The sequence below is a fragment of the Lissotriton vulgaris genome, chromosome 7 (assembly GCF_964263255.1).
Source record: "Lissotriton vulgaris chromosome 7, aLisVul1.2, whole genome shotgun sequence".
Lineage (NCBI taxonomy): Eukaryota > Metazoa > Chordata > Amphibia > Caudata > Salamandridae > Lissotriton > Lissotriton vulgaris.
In genome coordinates, this window is record NC_141695.1 from 1,054,728,678 (window position 1) to 1,054,746,559 (window position 17,882).

Consider the following 17,882-nt stretch of genomic DNA (forward strand, 5'->3'; position numbering starts at 1 on the left):
TAGTCGAGGCAGGATAAGAATTTAGATCCTGTCTACAAGAAGATCAAAGACGATTTAGAAAAAATCGAATGAGGAACGCTAGGAAAAAATAAGTACTCTATATTAAATTTAAAACTTACTGGGGCCAGCAAAGGAGCCCTCGACTGCCCGGTCCTGGCCTGCATCGACAACAGCACCCTCCTCCTCCTCCTGTGTCCTCCTCTTGCCCCTGGGGGAAGCTGATGTACAACATGAAAGAAAGAAAAACAGAAAACATGGATGATATTTCTCAACCAAATCAAACATTTAAAAAAGAACTAACAAAGTAACAAAATATTTTTGCGAAATAGCAAATAGGGAACGACTCCACGGGATATATTATTGACCAATCTCATGTGGTCGACTACGTCATTACTTTAGTATTGCTTGATTTGCGGACCGTCGAATTGGAAACTACCCTATGTAACTCACTAAACAAAGTACTAAAAAGGTTTGCCTAGGATTGGCAGGCAGCAGTCCGCAGCACGCAAAGTGACAGCCAAAGTCCATCGTGATTGAAGATCAGCGACAACACTAAAGTTTCCTACTACATTCACCAGTCATTAAAATACTCAAACTATTAATCCACCACCACTATTTCTTCTTATCGCCATGTGTACAAAGGAAGGACTGGACTTGAGTCTGTAGGGGCTGATTTAGAAGGCCCTTGCGGCTCTTTTGCTCCATTGTTGCGTGACTTTTGTGACGCAGCGACAGCACAAAAGAGGCGCAATGGTGCGGCGTATATTAACAACGTGACGCATCTGGGAGATGCATCACGTTGTAAAGCCCTGCGCCAATAGGGGTGTTCCGGCGCAAGGGAGGGCGTTCCTGCGCAGGAACGCATCCTAAAAGTGGCTGAGGGAAATCTACAAGATTTCAATCAGTCAATTTGAGGACAATGATGCGTGACTCAAACCCTGCGCCTGCTTGAAGCAGACGTACGGCTTGACGCAGCATTGGGGAGATAGGGCACCCCAGAGCATTGATGGAGCTGCACCATCGTTGCGACGCAACTCCAGCAATGCGCCGCCTTTACGGCACAGATGCGTAACGCTTTGGTGACGTTTTGGGCCCATGGCGCGCCGCATTGTAAATACGGCGCACCATGGGTGATGGTGGCGTGACGCACAATTACTGGCGCATCCCTGCAACTTTGCAGGGATGCGCCGGTAATTAAAAATCTGAACCTTAGTGTGTAGCATTACGCAGTTCTTTCAACTACACTCATACATAATTTCACAGGCCAATGAAATGAACACAAAATCTAAAACAAATAAGCATAGTAGCAACACTACTGAGAAGAAGGAGAGCAGTGTACCTGAAATGCACAGAAGATTTTGAAATAAAATTTACCTACAATGTAATGAGCAGCATTATTGCTCTTGGTAAAAAACAAAAATTTGCAATATAATAACACAGCAGGAGAAAACATAGTAGTAAAGACATAGCTACTACTACTCACCAAGCCCGGGGATCTCAAGGCCAAGGAGGTCGAGCAGATCTCGCTCACGGGTCAGGACATCCGTCCAGCGGTGGGTGGCCTGGTTGTAGGTGCGCCAGACCCGAGAGTGGTGGTAAATGGCCTGGCACACCTTCTCCCACCGCTTCCGGCGCTCCCGGGCCCTGTACCCGGCACTGATCCTGCCACCTCCCATGATGGTCCTGGGGAGGCGGCGCTGAACATAAAAAATGAGTTGGGCCACCTCCTCCGGGGTAAAGATCTCCCGTGGCATCACTAGCTCCCCCCTCAAACGCCCGCACGGGAGCCGGACACGGGGTGCGGGACCCTTCCCCTTCTCGGGATGCTTCCCGGATCCCTTCACCATGGTCTGGGCGGAAAGGAATAAAGAAAATAGAATAGGGAAGAGAAGAAAAGAAAAGAGTTTACAAAAGTAGTTTAAAATTACCAAAAGTAGCAGTAAACACAAAAATATAGGGCTAGAAAAATAGAGGGATAGATAATAAGTAAAATAGATCAAAAAAAACTTCAAACAAGCAAAGGATGGCAGAGATTGACAGAGGATACAAAGACCATGCCCAGAACCATAGCAATGAATGAGAAACAAGATGGCCGCGCCCGTTCACGACCGCGCGGGTAAGTTCGCGCGAGATTTTCCTTGCCAACACGCGCGAGACTGTACTGGCAAGCCGCGGACTATGCGAGATTACACGTCGCGCCCGGAAACGGAAATACGTCAGGCAAACAAGATGGCTGCGCCCTTGAACGACCGCGAGGGTAACTTCGCGTCTTGCGCTACGAGCGGCTCGCAAAAACGCACAAAACCTTGCCAACTAACACGCCGCAAAAAAAACAAATTGCATATTCGCACGAATTTGCGGCTTCCGAATCCGATCTCGCACGTGTTCGCACCCCGCGAACCCAGCGAAATTGCAGAAAAACGAGTTTTTCAAAACTGAAAGCACTCGGCAGGGGCAAGAGTTCAAACTCATCATTAGTAACAATTCCCGGTAGTGCTTCCTGACTGGGGCCCCTCCAGAATTCAGTTGCTAGTTGCAACAATTGTATGACCCTGCTCTGACCCTCACAGCAGGCTCATACAATAGCTACAAGTAGGCCACAAAGAAGGTCCTGACTCCTGGGGAAAAAAAATGCCCTGCAACAGAAAGCAAAATTACAGATGAGGAAGCAGGTGCCAGACTGGAATTTTAAAACAGTGACACATTAATAAACTAACCCCAAATTAATTCATCTCAGTTGAAGCAGGGCTGGTGTGCTTGCTTTTCCCCCCCATAATCTACAGTAATGATGAACCAGAGGGTGGCATTGATGTAACAGAGGGTTGCAGTGGTGAAACAGAGGGTGCTGGGAACCTGTAATGATGAACCAGACGTAGAAACAACATAATTCGCGACCGTTGCGCGACGAAATGTAAGTTCGCAATTGCGAACTGGTACGAAACCCTCGCGAACTGGCAGAAATCCTTGCGAACACAAAAAAAAAAAATCCGCAAATTCGCAAGAATTCGCGGATTTTGCGGATTGCGAGTTCGCAAATCCGCAAAATTCACGAACGCGAGATTCGCAAAATTCGCCCATACTTAAGTTAGAATTACTTTTCAGGATCAGTACTGGGCTCAAAGATGCAGCACTGAGATATCTCCTGATAACAGGTGAGTAAATCGGAATTCGTAGTTCGGCTGATTTTAGAGGAATATTTTAAAGTTTCAAAACTCCACACTTAGAAGAATTTCCAAGTGAAACCAGTCAATGTTAGCCTGAGGAAAGAAATTCAAGCCAGGGGGCGCATTTGCAGGGTGCTCAAAGAAGAGGTGTGGCCTCCGGCGTGCTGCCGGTATTTCTTTTATTTTTTTAAAGGGGGGCTGCGTAGCCCCCCTTCTTTTTCTCATTTTTGGGCCCTGGAGACCCCATCCCCCAGAGCCTTCCCCTAATTATTTTGTTTTAATAAAAGAAATTGGAAGGGGCCGCGTGGCCCCCCTCCAGAGGCCTAAATCAGCCCGGGGACCCCATCCCCAGGGCATAGCCCTTTTTTTTAAATTCTTTTTTTTGGGGGGGGCTACCTTGCCCCCCTCCTTATGGCCCCGGAGATTTCATCCCCCGGGGCCTGCCTTTTTTTTTTTACATTTTTTTCTAATTTGAGGAGGGGGCCATATGGCCCCCCTCCTGGGCCCCTAATAACCCTGGGGACCCCCATCCCCCGGGACTGGCCCTCTCCGTTGGGGACCGTGGGGGCTCCCCAATCCCCCCATAGTCCCGCCGGCTCCCCGCCTCCTGCGGGAGCCGGCTTTGCTTTTCCACACGGGGAGCTGCTAAGATGCAGCTCCCCCTGTGAAAAAGCAATTTGTTTTGCTAGTCAAAGCAGTTTGCTATGGCAGGGCGGGAGCCGTGAGGCTCCCGCCCTGCTATAGCAAACTACAGTGTCCCGGGGGTAGGCACCCCGGGACACTGCAGAAGCCACCCCTGGGGGTTGGCGGTCCCCAGGGCCATCACAAGGCTCCAGGAGGGGGGCCGCGCAGTCCCCCTCCCACGATCTACAAAGCTCCGGGGGGTGGTGGTCCCTGGGGGGTCCGTCATGAACCCCCCAATTTAAATATTTAGTGCCCCTGGGAGGTGGCGGTCTCTGGGGCATGTAGGGGGGCTTGAGGCCCCCACACAGGGATCTATATTAAAAAAATAAAGCCCGGGGGTGGCAGTCCCCGGGTCTGCGGGGGGCAATGTACTCCCTGCAATGCAATTTAAGTTGAGCCCCGGGTGGTGGCGGTCTCCAGGGCTCGGGGGTCCTTAGAGGACACCCAACATTCAAGTATTAAGCCCCAGGGGGTGGTGGTCCTCGGGGCTGCGGGGCCGTGTGCCCCGCAATTATTTATACTTTTCCCAGTGGGGTGGCATTCCCCGGGGCAGTGTGGGGGCGATTGGGCCACCCCACACTTTATTTTGAACATGCCCCTAGGACTTGGCCCCCCCAGGGGCTAATTAGCATCTTTTTTTAGCATTAGCATTTTTTTTTATCGGCAGGATCCACGCATCCTGCGCAGATTTTGCCGATTTAAAAAAAAAAGAATTGGGGGTCCTTGGGGTCCTTGTGGGACCACCTGAGCAGGCCTAGGGGGTCAGGGTATTTCTACCCTGCCCCTTTTTCACGTTTTTCGCATTTGTTTATTAGGTTTCTTGTGCCTCGAGGCACAAGATGGCTGCCAACACTTTCTGATTTGGAGTGATGACAGCCAATTAGCATGCAGCTCGTGCACGGCAGGGTGCGCGGATCCTGTGCACCGATAGATATATATGTACCTTTAATTGTGATTTTCTCAGGAACTACTGAACGGATTTACACCATTTAAGCAAAAGGCACAAGTTTGAACCAAGGACTACCTCTTTGCTAATTTTTGTGTAATTCCGTTCAGCAGTTCCGGCTGTAGCCGCGATGAACGGTTCCTATGGAAAATTGCATGGGGAAAACATGTTTTGGGACCCCCTTTTTTCTCAGTCCCCGCTTGGCAAATCACCCCAAAACTTTCAGGATAGGAGCGGACCGGAGCACCCCACTAGTTTTGAAAATTTTGCAAAGATTTATCAATCAGCGCTAAAGTTATTCCAAATAGAATGTTGTGGATTTCCTATGGAAAAATAGGTCCTAACTATAATGACCTACTGGTGACCGCCAGTAGGTAATATATGTGTATATGTATATATGTATGTATAAATATATATATATATATATATATATTACCTACTGGCGGTCGCCAGTAGGTAGTTATAGTTAGGATCTACTTTCCATAGGAAATCCGCAAAATTCTATTGGGAATAACTTTGGCGCCGGTAGACGAATCTTCGCGAATTTCTCAAAGAAGGTGGCCCGCTCCGCTCCGCTCCTACCCTGAAAATGTGGGGGGGTTCGTCAAGCGGGGGCCGAGATAAAAGGGGGGGTCCCAAAACGTGTTTTCCCCATGTTAATTTCCATAGGGCGGTCAAACTCACTTTTAGCCCGAACGGCTGAATGGATTTCCACCAAACTTGGCAAAATTGTAGGGACTGGTAGCCCGATGTACCTTTGCTATGTCTCAAGATATGTTCTCCTGTGGATTTTGAGTAATTTAGGTTAAAAAAATTATGTATATCTATAGGCGCGCCCCGGTACACGCACCGGGGAGCGCACCGGGCACGCTACGCGACTTGCGCGCGGAAAGCTGATTGGCTCTCGGGTGTCTGTAAACATTCGAAACAGTCCGGAGCGGCCGCCATCTTGTGTCTCGGTAGGATCGAGACACAAGAGGTGGCAAAAACAAAGGGGGAAATGACCATAAGGGGGCAGGGTAGACCCCCCCTGACCCCCTAGGTTTGATGTGGGGGCCATAAAAGGGCCCCGCGGGGCAAAAAAAAAAAAAAATAATTTGATTTTCGCGGGGGGAGCGCCCGGTACGCTCACCGGTGAGCGCACCGGGGAGCGTACCATGGGGAAAAAGAATGACAGATTTTTAAAAGTAGTAGCTGTTTTAAAAAAATGTTCTTTTTGTTGTTTTTTTATTTTATTTAAGTACCTACATGTAGGTACCAATGCAGAGTCTTAAATTTAATGTACACCGTCTCCTCTGTAGATATCTTGCATGTTGTTATAGAAGTTATTGTGGTATATGGAATTCATACCATAGTCTGTCAGGAAAGCATAAACAGATATTTTAAGCAATCCTTGAGAAGTCCTAGGGGATCATGGGTAATCTATCCTGTTCCCTTATGATGAAAAAGAGATGTAAAATACACATTGGAGATAATATAGTGGGAGAAAGGTAGTAACTATGAGTAAACTTACTATGTAACACAAAAAAGTTGCATAGTATACTATAAGTCTCACTTTATAATATAAACATTTTGGTACTACTTCATGAAATACATATTAAAATGAATAATGTCTCAAACAATTTTTAATTATTAAATATACATTTATTCTTCTGATTCTTTTTCAAAATTTAATAAAACTTCTAACATAATATCGCCCGGAATTTCCTCATAATCATTAGTACATGATTCTATTTGTTCCAAAGATTCTAGTAACTGTTGGTCGAAAGAGTCATCCATGAAATTAAATTCATCTTTTTGTTCTTCCTGATTTTCTACCTTTACTTCAAAATAAATAACAGTTGATTGTTTTTCTCCTTCTATTTTTTTGCTGTAAATTGCATAAAAAATAAATATATCAGTAGAGTTAGTGCACTGTTGGGTTTAAGTTCAGACAGGTACTTTTGAGTTTTTAACAGTGAAGTTATCTTTGGGCAGTGTATGGTTTCAGGCAGGAAGTAGAACTAATAAAAAGTGCTTGTGATGAAGCCTAAGTAAATTCATAATTATACCAGAGAAGCCTAACTCAAGTCATAATAATAACAGAGAAGTCTATCTCAATCTCTAGCTCTTACAGAGGGACAGTATATAACTATCAGAAAACGTTTTCCCAAATTAACTTAAAGTGCATAACATAGTTCTCCTTTCAAATTAACAACTTACCTTTTTCAAAGTAGTTGAAGTTTTCTGTCAAAATTCTTTCCAAATTTACCTTAGGTAGTATTAGTCAAAATGGCTGTTTTTCCCTCTCATTTTTCATATATATTCATGTACTTAACCAATCAAATGTCAGCAAAAAAAAGTACAAAATGTAAGTAACATTTTAATTGGTTGAAAATTCAAACAGTTTCATATGTGTTTTTGTCATGTAATTTACCTCAGGATATTTAGACAGGGCTACAGCCTAAATGGCTCAATGGAATACCACCAAATTTGGGTAAATGGTAGGGACTGCTATGTAGTAGGGCCTATTCTATATTTGGTGAAAGTGTCTCCTGTGGTTTTTATGAAAATTAACTTCCCACATTTTTTTAGGGAGCGCTTACCGGTGCGCGCTCCGGTACGCACACCTGGAGCGCTACGGGAGTACGCCATCTTGTGTTTCGGTACAATTGAGACACAAGATGGAGGACAAACAACGTTGGGAATGGGTAGAAGGGGGCACGGTAGACACTTCCTGACCCCCTAGGTTTTCTGAGGGGGGTTTAGGAGGCCCATTTATGTCCCCCCCCAAAAATTTAAAATTTTTCACGTCCCTCTGTGTTCTTCCCTCTAGCTCTCTTTCTCTTTACACCACTGTCTCTGTCCCCTCATGCTCACTCCTTCATTTTTTTTTTTTTTTTGGTGCTCTCCCCGGACGCGCCCCGGTACGCGCACCGGGGCATTCCGATTTACTGCGCTCACCGGTGCGCTCACCAGTACGCGCACCGGGAGCGCTCCAGGGTGAAACATTAAAAAAAAATTAATATACTTTAAAAAAAAAGTATTATATTAATATACAATATAGGATTCATTTTTAGAAAAAAATACCTTTCTTAGCTATAGACATTTGACATTAAATAACCTTAGAAATTCAATAAAAAACACATAGCTATGAGGCCCTATATGAAGTTAGGAATTAGCATTTAAAAAACCTATGAAATTCACTGAAAAAACCATAGGTTTCACACCAGTTATAGTTAGGAATTAGCATTTAAAAAACCTTGCAAATTCACTGAAAAAACCATAGGTTTCACAACAGTTATAGTTAGGAATTAGCATTTAAAAAACCTATTAAATTCACTGAAAAAACATAGGTTTCACACCAGTTATAGTTAGCTAGAAATTTTACTGACATAAAGCCATGGAAATTCCCACGTTATAGTTAGTTGGACTCACTATAACTTGCGTGCCTGCAATGCACTGCTGATGACGTCACATATTACACCACTCATGACATGGTCAGTGACATCACTCATGACATCACTGATGACACCATCCTTGTGACAGACTGACAGACCTCCTTTCAGTGTAATGTAAGCCTTGAAACACATATTCAAAAATAGAAAATAATATTTTCAAAAAAATGGAGATACCCATACCAGTTACAACAAACAATTCAGTAATACCACCATCTATATACACATCCACTCATTCAGCAACAGTTCTATATTGTCACTCATACATATATTCACTCATCATATGTAGTGAAACACCTATACATCCTGTTACACACCGACAGTCATCCAAAAGTTACTCACACACATACTCACACATGCAAATAAACTTTTGAACATCCATTTATTTGCATATACAGCTATACACACACTACCACCTTACTGCTAAGGAAACTTACACATACTTACTCTCTTAAACAATCACTAATAGAAACAAATACTTATTTAAACAGGAACTCTTACAATCTCTTACTCCCACATATACTCACTTATATACATCAATATTCACATATACTAGATTAAAACATATGTAGTTACTGATAAAGACACTAGTGAGACAGTCATTCACTTAATAACACACACATATACACACTCATCCACCCATACAGTCCTGCACATATGTTGTGTTCAAAACACAAACAAACAGAGAGTCAGTCATTGATGCATCTATGTGCTAAGTCATACCCCCACCAAACCATACAGACACTCATACTGATACTAAAAACAACATCTAATAATCCATATACACACACATGTTGGTACTCACAAACCCATGCAGCCACTTATACACAAAGTGAAACACTAATACATATATTTAAATATTTAAACATTTGTCACTAATATATGTATTCACTAAGATACACTTAATAAGCCAGTTAACTAATGATTTTTTTTTTTAAATCATCCATTTAGACACTTATTTAAACATTTATTCTTCCATTGACTTTTACATATACATATATAAAACATATTTATTTTTCAGAAAGACACACATTCACTGGATGGTGTCATCAGTGATGTCATGAGTGGTGTCACTGACCATGTCATGAGTGATGTAATATGTGACGTCATCAGCAGTGCATTGCAGGCGCGCAAGTTATAGTGAGTCCAACTAACTATAACCTGGGAATTTCAATGGTTTTATGTCAGTAAAATTTCTAGCTAACTATAACTGGTGTGAAACCTATGTTTTTTTCAGTGAATATATATATATATATATATATATATATATATATATATATATATATATATATATATATATATATATTACCTACTGGCGGTCGCCAGTAGATATATATAGTTAGGATTTTTTTCCTATGGGATTTCTGAAAATTCTATGTCTAATAACTTTGGCGTTTGTGGACGGAATTGGCTGAAATTTTCAGGAAAATGGCACATTTTGTTTCTGAGCAGCCCCTGAAAATTGGGGGGGGTTTCATCAAGGGGGGGCCGAGAAAAAAGGGGGGTCCCAAAACGCATTTTTCCCATTCATTTTTCCATAGGGCGGTTGGAATCACTTTTAGCTCGAACGGCTGAATGGATTTACACGAAACTTGGCAAAATTGTAGATATGGTTTGCCCGACGTGCCTTTGCTATGTCTCAATATATGTGCTCCAGTGGATTTTGAGAAATTAACGTTTTAAAAAACAGATATATCTGTAACAGCGCTCCGGTTAGCGCTCCGGTTCGCGTACTTGACGCGTAACGGAACTTCGCGAAGCGAAGCTGATTGGCTCTCCGGTGTCTGTCAACATTATAAACAGTCCGGATCGGCTGCCATCTTGTCTCTCGGTAGGATCGAGAGACAAGAGGTGGAGAAAAACGAAGGGGGAAATTAATGAAAGGGGGCAAGGTAGACCCCTCCTGACCCCCTAGGAATGATGTGGGGGCTATTAAAGGGTCCTGTGGGGCAAAAAATAAAAATAAAAATAAATCAATTTTTCGCGGTAGAAGCGCTTCCCGGTACGCGAACCGGGTCGCTCACCGGTAGCGTAACATGAGTTCGCCATTTTGTGTTTCGGACAAATGTAATCACAAGATGGAGGAATAACAATGTGGGGAATGGGTAAAAGGGGGCACGGGAGACGTATCCTGACCCCCTAGGTTTTCTGAGGGTGGCTGAGGAGGCTCATATATGTCGGAAAACATTTTTTTGAATTTTTCGTGCGGTTAGCTGCCGGTACGCGAACCGGGTAGCGAACCGGGAAGCCAACATAAGTGAAAATTAGTGAAAAAGGGTACATTCGAAATTTTAAAAGAGTAATTATAGTTAAGGTAGCTCTGAAAAGAGCTTTTGGGTTCTGTGTAAGTTCTAGGTACTTATAAGTAGGTACCAATACACAGTCTTACATTTTGTATGAAAACTCTGTTGCCCTTATCTGAGAAGTGCACACCATCTCCTCTGTAGATATCTTGCATGTAGTAACGCAAGTTATTGTTGTAGATGGCGCCCATTCCATGGCCTCTCATATAAGCTGAAACAGACTTATTTACATGCTTCCTCGCTTTCTCAATTTGTGGACAAATTTGATTGGACCACCTTAATGTCTGTCTTTGGCATATATTAGAATACACCAAGGCAGTTTGAGGAAAAAGTGACATCAATTGCTCAAAGGTGTCCTTTAGGAGCATTTCCAGACCAACCCCAGTCAAAGTGCCCAAATCATTTCCTCCACAGTGCACTATTATGAGGTCAGGGTTTGGCAAATGTAAAAATGTTTTCACCAATGGTATCAATTGGTGACATCTCAATCCCCTTTGGCCAATCCATTTGATTTCCACATTTTGTAAATTGAGGTTGTGTAAATTTCTGTTATCAGCATACCTGTGAGCCCAGTGGATGTAACTATGCCCAAGAATCCAGACAGAAAACATGGTGAGAGGAGGTTCTGCTGCAGTCAGATGAAGTGTGGGAATGAAATGGCAGTTGAAACAGTAGGAGTTTGTAAAGAAAAAAAACTGTGGAGTTTCAGTGCTAATGATTCAGTAGCAGTGATTGGTGGATTTCCATTGCTGAAAACAGAAAGTTAGGGTGCATGGATGTGTTCTTTGAAACATGTAATTTGAATGGTTAAGAAAACATGATTTTAAGAAACATTGCAGTGGATTAGCAGGTGTACTGAGAGTTCAGAGTTCATTTGAAACATTGTTGTGTGAACTTGTAAACATGAGAGGTCTGGCAGGAGGTAGTTGCTATGGAAAAAGGACAGAAAGGGCAGAGGGGGGAAGGGTGTTGATTTGAAAAAAGTGAGGGAAGAGTTTTGATTGGGTCACATGAGAGATATGTCTGCAATGCTGTCCACATTATTTATACGAAGATATGGCCAGTATGTCATTTTAATGTTCCAACGATATAGGCCTGATGGAACAAAATTGACAACTTTAATTGAAAATGTTGTGGCTTCTCAGTTGTCAATATCAGGAAGGACTTTTCTAACTGAGGCAATTATATATCATGAGGGTCTTTCAACAACATCAGGACATTACACAACTTATTTGAAGTCTGGAAACGGCTGGTCATTCTGCAATGATTCTGTTTTAACTTTCAAAAAAAGATTGCCTTTTCACCTTAAAAATTCTTACCTGGTGTTCTTACAACCACAATTTTAGGGAAGAAATCTCGGGATTTGTTCTGAGGAATTTCAAGAGGTTCTAATGGCTCCTACACTATATAGCCTTGTGGATAAGTGTAGTACAAAGTGAAAACTGTTTGTTTTAATAAGCTAATTCAAGCAGCAGATCAAAACAAGGAGTAGAGGTAATGTAAGTCTGCAATGTTGTCCACATTATTTATAGAAACTTATGGGTGAAATGTAATTTTGCAATTCCAACTATATAAACCGGATGTAAATAAGTTGTCAAGTCTAATAAAAAATGTTTTGGCTACACAGTCGTCGATTTCAGGAAGAACATTTGTAACTGCTGCTATTATATGACATGATGGTCCTTTGACAACATCAGGATATTACACAGCTTATTTTAAATGTAAAAAATGCTGGTCTTTCGGCAATGATTTCCATTTGACTAGGAAGCAATGTTGCCTTTTGACTTGTTTTCAGAAGTGAGAATTTAGGGTAGGTAACTGGACTATAATGATTCTAGGTGTTGATATAATTTAGTGTGCTGTTTTAAATTGCTTTGTATGTCTCATTTTTCTTAAAACGATGGAGCTTATCTTTCAGAAAGTGGCGGGCAGAAAATAATAACAGCACAACAGAGTATAAGCTGTTCATAGGACATCCTTTGACGTCATGGAAAGTAAGTAACTTTTGAGGAGTTCTGATTTCTGATTGGTTATATTATATGGGTTTTTTAAACACAATCATTTTGATTGTGTTTTTTTTTCCCCGCTGTTATATGATGAATACCTTCAACTCACTGTTTTTAGTGAAATTGGATATATTCTGAGAACAGCAAAAATAAACCATTTAATATGTATAATTAATTCTGTACTTTGAATTGTAATTTTTAATATGTACTTATCTTGTCTCATGCTCACTCATCTTTTACTACTTTCTATCAATTTTTAAATTTTTGTTCTTTCTTTCACAGATTGAAAGTATAAAAATAACAAGTGACTAAGTTAACGACAATTATAAGGTAAGTGTTTTGTACTCTTTCCGTTACATCTCTATCACATTTAATTTCTATTAGTTCCACTGCTTCATTTCTTTAACCCTCAGTTTCCTGCCTTTGCCTATTCCCTCATTCCTTTTTCTATTACTTACTTACTCTACTCCTTCCACTCCTTTTCTCAGTCCCTCTTTAAACAGTATCTCTGTGTTACTCCCTCTAGCTGTCTTTCTTTTAACATTACTCTCTGTTTACTTCCCTTATACTTACTCTTCTTTTTAAAAAAAAAAAAAAATTCTGGTTCGCTTCCGGCTCGCGTACCGGCGCGCGAACCGGGAAGCGAACCAAAAGAAATAGAGGTTGCCAGAGTGCTAAACATTCTAGCAATTTCTTATAAAGGGGAGGTAGTTCTGAAAAGAACTTTTTTTAAAATTATTTTTGTTGTTTTATATTTCTTTTATTATTTTTCTGAACATTTTTTTACTTTTTTTTGTATTTTTTGAACGGTTTTATATTTTTTTTGTTTTTTTGGGGGGGGGAACGAAAATGATTCATTATAAAGGGCTCAACAGGAGCAACAAAAAAAAAAGATAATTTATTTTCTGGGGCGTTTTGGACATTTGTGATTGTCAATAGCTGTGTTGATTAAATGTATGCTACTCTCCCTGTAGCAAATCAATTGTCCACAAAAAATGCACACATGCTTCACATTCCCAAACTTCAGTTGGATATTTGGGACCGTCTCCCTCGCCTCTGGTCCCGTCAGTGCCTCTTCATTGGATGTACTGGCCACAGGTGGGGGGTTATCCTGCAGGTCTATAATTTATAGGGTGCCACCTGTCCATGTGCCGATGCATGGTATAATTGCCATAGCTGTATTTCTTATCAGTCCCTCTTGACAGATCTTTTTTGCAGATCAGACAGGTAACGTAGCGGGCATTTACCTTTTTTTGGCCCCGGGGAAACGTGAAAAATTGCCAGATGTAGTTTTCTTTCACATGGGACCTCCTCGGCTGTTCCTGTAAAAACTCCCTAGTCCCTTGCTGCTCTTCTTCTTCTTCCTCTTCTTCCTCCTCTTGCTGAAGGATAACCTGAGGAGGAGGTCCTCTCTTCCTAGGAGGTGGTGGTGGTGGTGGGGGTCCACCAGCTCCAGCTACTAATGAAGCCATTTCTTTAGAATCAAAATAGGTCTTCCTCTCAGAAAGTTGAAAGTCAGAGTGAGAAAAAAGGTTGGCCTTTCATCATTTGGGAAAAAAAATGTTCTCAACCAATCAAAAGTGTTATTTTTAGGTCATATGACCTAGCCTTACATCATTAGGAAACCAAAAGTAAAATTAACCAATGAAAAGTTTTATGAACAAGTCACATGACCTGTTATGCTTACGTTACGCGTCCCGCTACGCACCCGGAGCGCTTCCGGGTCGCTGCGCTTCGCACCTCGGTTTGCGCTCCGGAGCACTTCCGGGTCCGCTAACGCGGCCCGTCATAAGATGCATTACGCGGCAATGCGGTACGTCGCGTTTACGCGACGCGTCACAATGTTGTTTTCTTGCGCGGCAGTTGCGCTAACGGAACGTTTCCCGGTTCGCGGACCGGGTCGCGGCACCAAATTGAGCTAACGGGAAGCTACCCGGTGCGCGGACCGGTAGCGAAACAAAAAAAAATAATAAAAAAAAAAAACATAAAAAAATTATATTGCAAACATATAAAATATATTTTTGCATTAAAATAAGAATACATTTTACAGCTTTTGGTATTTGCTATTAAAAAACCATTGAAATTCACTGAAAAAACCATAGGTTATAGACCATATATAGTTAGGAATTAGCATTTACAAAACCTTAAAAATTCACTGAAAAAGCCATAGGTTATAGACCATATATAGTTAGGGATTAGCATTTACAAAACCTTATTTTACTCGCACAAAACCATTGAAATTTGCATATATAGTTAGTTGCACTAACTATATATCGCGCACCCGCAATCCACTGCTGATGATGTCACATATTACATCATTCATGACATGGTCAGTGACATCACTGATGACATCACTGATGACATCTCAAATGACATCACTGATGACATCACTGATGACATCTCAAATGACATCACTGACGACATCACTGATGACATCATTCATGTGATAATACGATGAACCTCTTCAGACTCTAATATAACCTTAGATACACTCAGTGTAAACAGATACTCACAGACTGTCACTCATCCATGGAGTTACTCATACACTTAGTCAGTCATGCAAAGAATCAATCACACCTCCATTTCCTCAACTATACAGTTATACACACCTTACTTATTCAAACATATACTAACACATATTTACTCTTTTATACAATCCTTGATTGAAGTTCACAATGATTCATACAGCCACTCACACATTCACTGGCTCTTATGCACAGTTATTTATATATGTCAACTCTCACATGTACTGTCTTTTACATATGTACTTACTTTGACATGTAGCACTGAGATATCCATTCACTCACCAATACACTCATGCACACAGTCAACTGCCCATACAGCTGTTTCCACATGCACTTTTGAACCCATACATCTAGTGAATCAACTGCTCACACATCTATGCACAGAGTCATACACCTCCCAGCCACTCACACACATACTCAGTCTCCCATACAAATACTTGGGCAACCAATCAATAACCCATATAGTTACTCATATAGCTACTGATCAACACATGCAGCAGTTTACAGAACAACAGATATAATGATGCACAAATTAAGACAGTTTAGTCACTAACCCATGCACTCAGTGAGACACATTTAATCACTCTCTCATACAGTCAGCCATGCACCTACTAAATCCTTCATCCAGACACTTATACATCCACTCATTCTTCAATATGTAAGACATATTTTAACTTTACAGAAACATACAGTCACTGGATGATGTCATCAGTGATGTCATCAGTGATGTCACTGACCATTTTATGAATGATGTAATATGTGACATCATCAGCAGTGGATTGCGGGTGCGCGATATATAGTTAGTGCAACTAACTATATATGTGAATTTCAATGGTTTTGTGCGAGTAAAATAAGGTTTTGTAAATGCTAATCCCTAACTATATATGGTCTATAACCTATGGTTTTTTCAGTGAATTTTTAAGGTTTTGTAAATGCTAATTCCCAACTATATATGGTCTATAACCTATGTTTTTTTTCAGTGAATATATATATATATATATATATATATATATATATATATATATATATATATATATATATATATATATATATATATATATTCACCGAAAAAACCCATAGGTTTCACACCAGTTATAGTTAGGAATTAGCATTTAAAAAACCTATTAATTTAACTGAAAAAACCATAGGTTTCACACCAGTTATAGTTAGCTGGAAATTCTACTGACATAAAACCATTGAAATTCCCACGTTATAGTTGGACTCACTATAACCTGCGCGCCTGCAATGCACTGCTGATGACGTCACATATTACATCACTCATGACATGGTCAGTGACATCACTCATGACATCACTGATGACACCATCCAGTGAATGTGTGTCTTTCTGAAAAATAAATATGTTTTATATATGTATATGTAAAAGTCAATGGAAGAATAAATGTTTAAATAAGTGTGTAAATGGATTTTTTTTTAAATTGATTGGTTAACTGGCTTATTAAGTGTATCTTAGTGAATACATATATAAGTGAGAAATGTTTAAATATTTAAATATATGTATTAGTGTTTCACTTTGTGTATAAGTGGCTGCATGGGTTTGTGAGTAGCTACATGTGTGTGTATATGGGCTATTAGATGTTGTTTTTAGTATCAGTATGATTGTCTGTATGGTTTGGTGGGGTATGACTTAGCACATAGATGCATCAATGACTGACTCTCTGTTTGTATGTGTTTTGAACACAACATATGTGCAGGACTGTATGGGTGGATGAGTGTGTATATGTGTGTGTTAGTGAGTGAATGACTGTCTCACTAGTGTCTTTATCAGTAACGACATATGTTTTAATCTAGTATATGTGAGTATTGATGTATATAAGTGAGTATATCTGAGAGTGAGAGATTGTAAGAGTTCCTGTTTAAATAAGTATGTGTTTCTATAAGTGATTGTTTAAGAGAGTAAGTATGTGTAAGTTTCCTTAGAAGTAAGGTGGTAGTGTGTGTATAGTTGTATATGCTAATAAATGGATGTTCAATAGTTTATTTGGATGTGTGAGTATGTGTGTGAGTAACTTTTGGAAGACTGTCGGTGTGTAACAGGATGTATATGTGTATCACTACATATGATGAGTGAGTATATGCATGAGTGACTATATAGAACTGTTGCTGAATGAGTGGATGTGTATATAGATGGTGGTATTACTGAATTGGTTGTTGTAACTGGTATGGGGATGTCCATTTGTTTGAAAATGTTAGTTTCTATTTTTGAATATGTGTTTCAAGGGTTACATTACACTGAAAGGAGGTCTGTCACTCTGTCACAAGGATGGTGTCATCAGTGATGTCATGAGTGATGTCACTGACCATGTCATGAGTGATGTAATATGTGACGTCATCAGCAGTGCATTGCAGGCGCGCAAGTTATAGTGAGTCCAACTAACTATAACAGGGGAATTTCAATGGTTTTATGTCAGTAAAATTTCCAGCTATCTATAACTGGTGTGAAACCTATGGTTTTTTCAGTGAATTTAATAGGTTTTTTAAATGCTAATTCCTAACTATAACTGGTGTGAAACCTATGGTTTTTTCAGTGAATTTCAAAGGTTTTTTAAATGATAATTCCTAACTATAACTTGTGTGAAACCTTTGGTTTTTTTCAGTGAATTTCATAGGTTTTTTAATAGCAAATTTCTATATCTATGAAATGTAATATTTTTTATAATGAATCCTATAATGTATATTTATGTAATTTTTATGTATATTGTTCATGTTTTTTTTTTTTTTTAGTTTTTGCCCTGGAGCGCTCCCGGTGCGCGTCCCGGTGAGCGCACCGGAAAGTGCAGTCTTGCGGCGCGCCCCAGG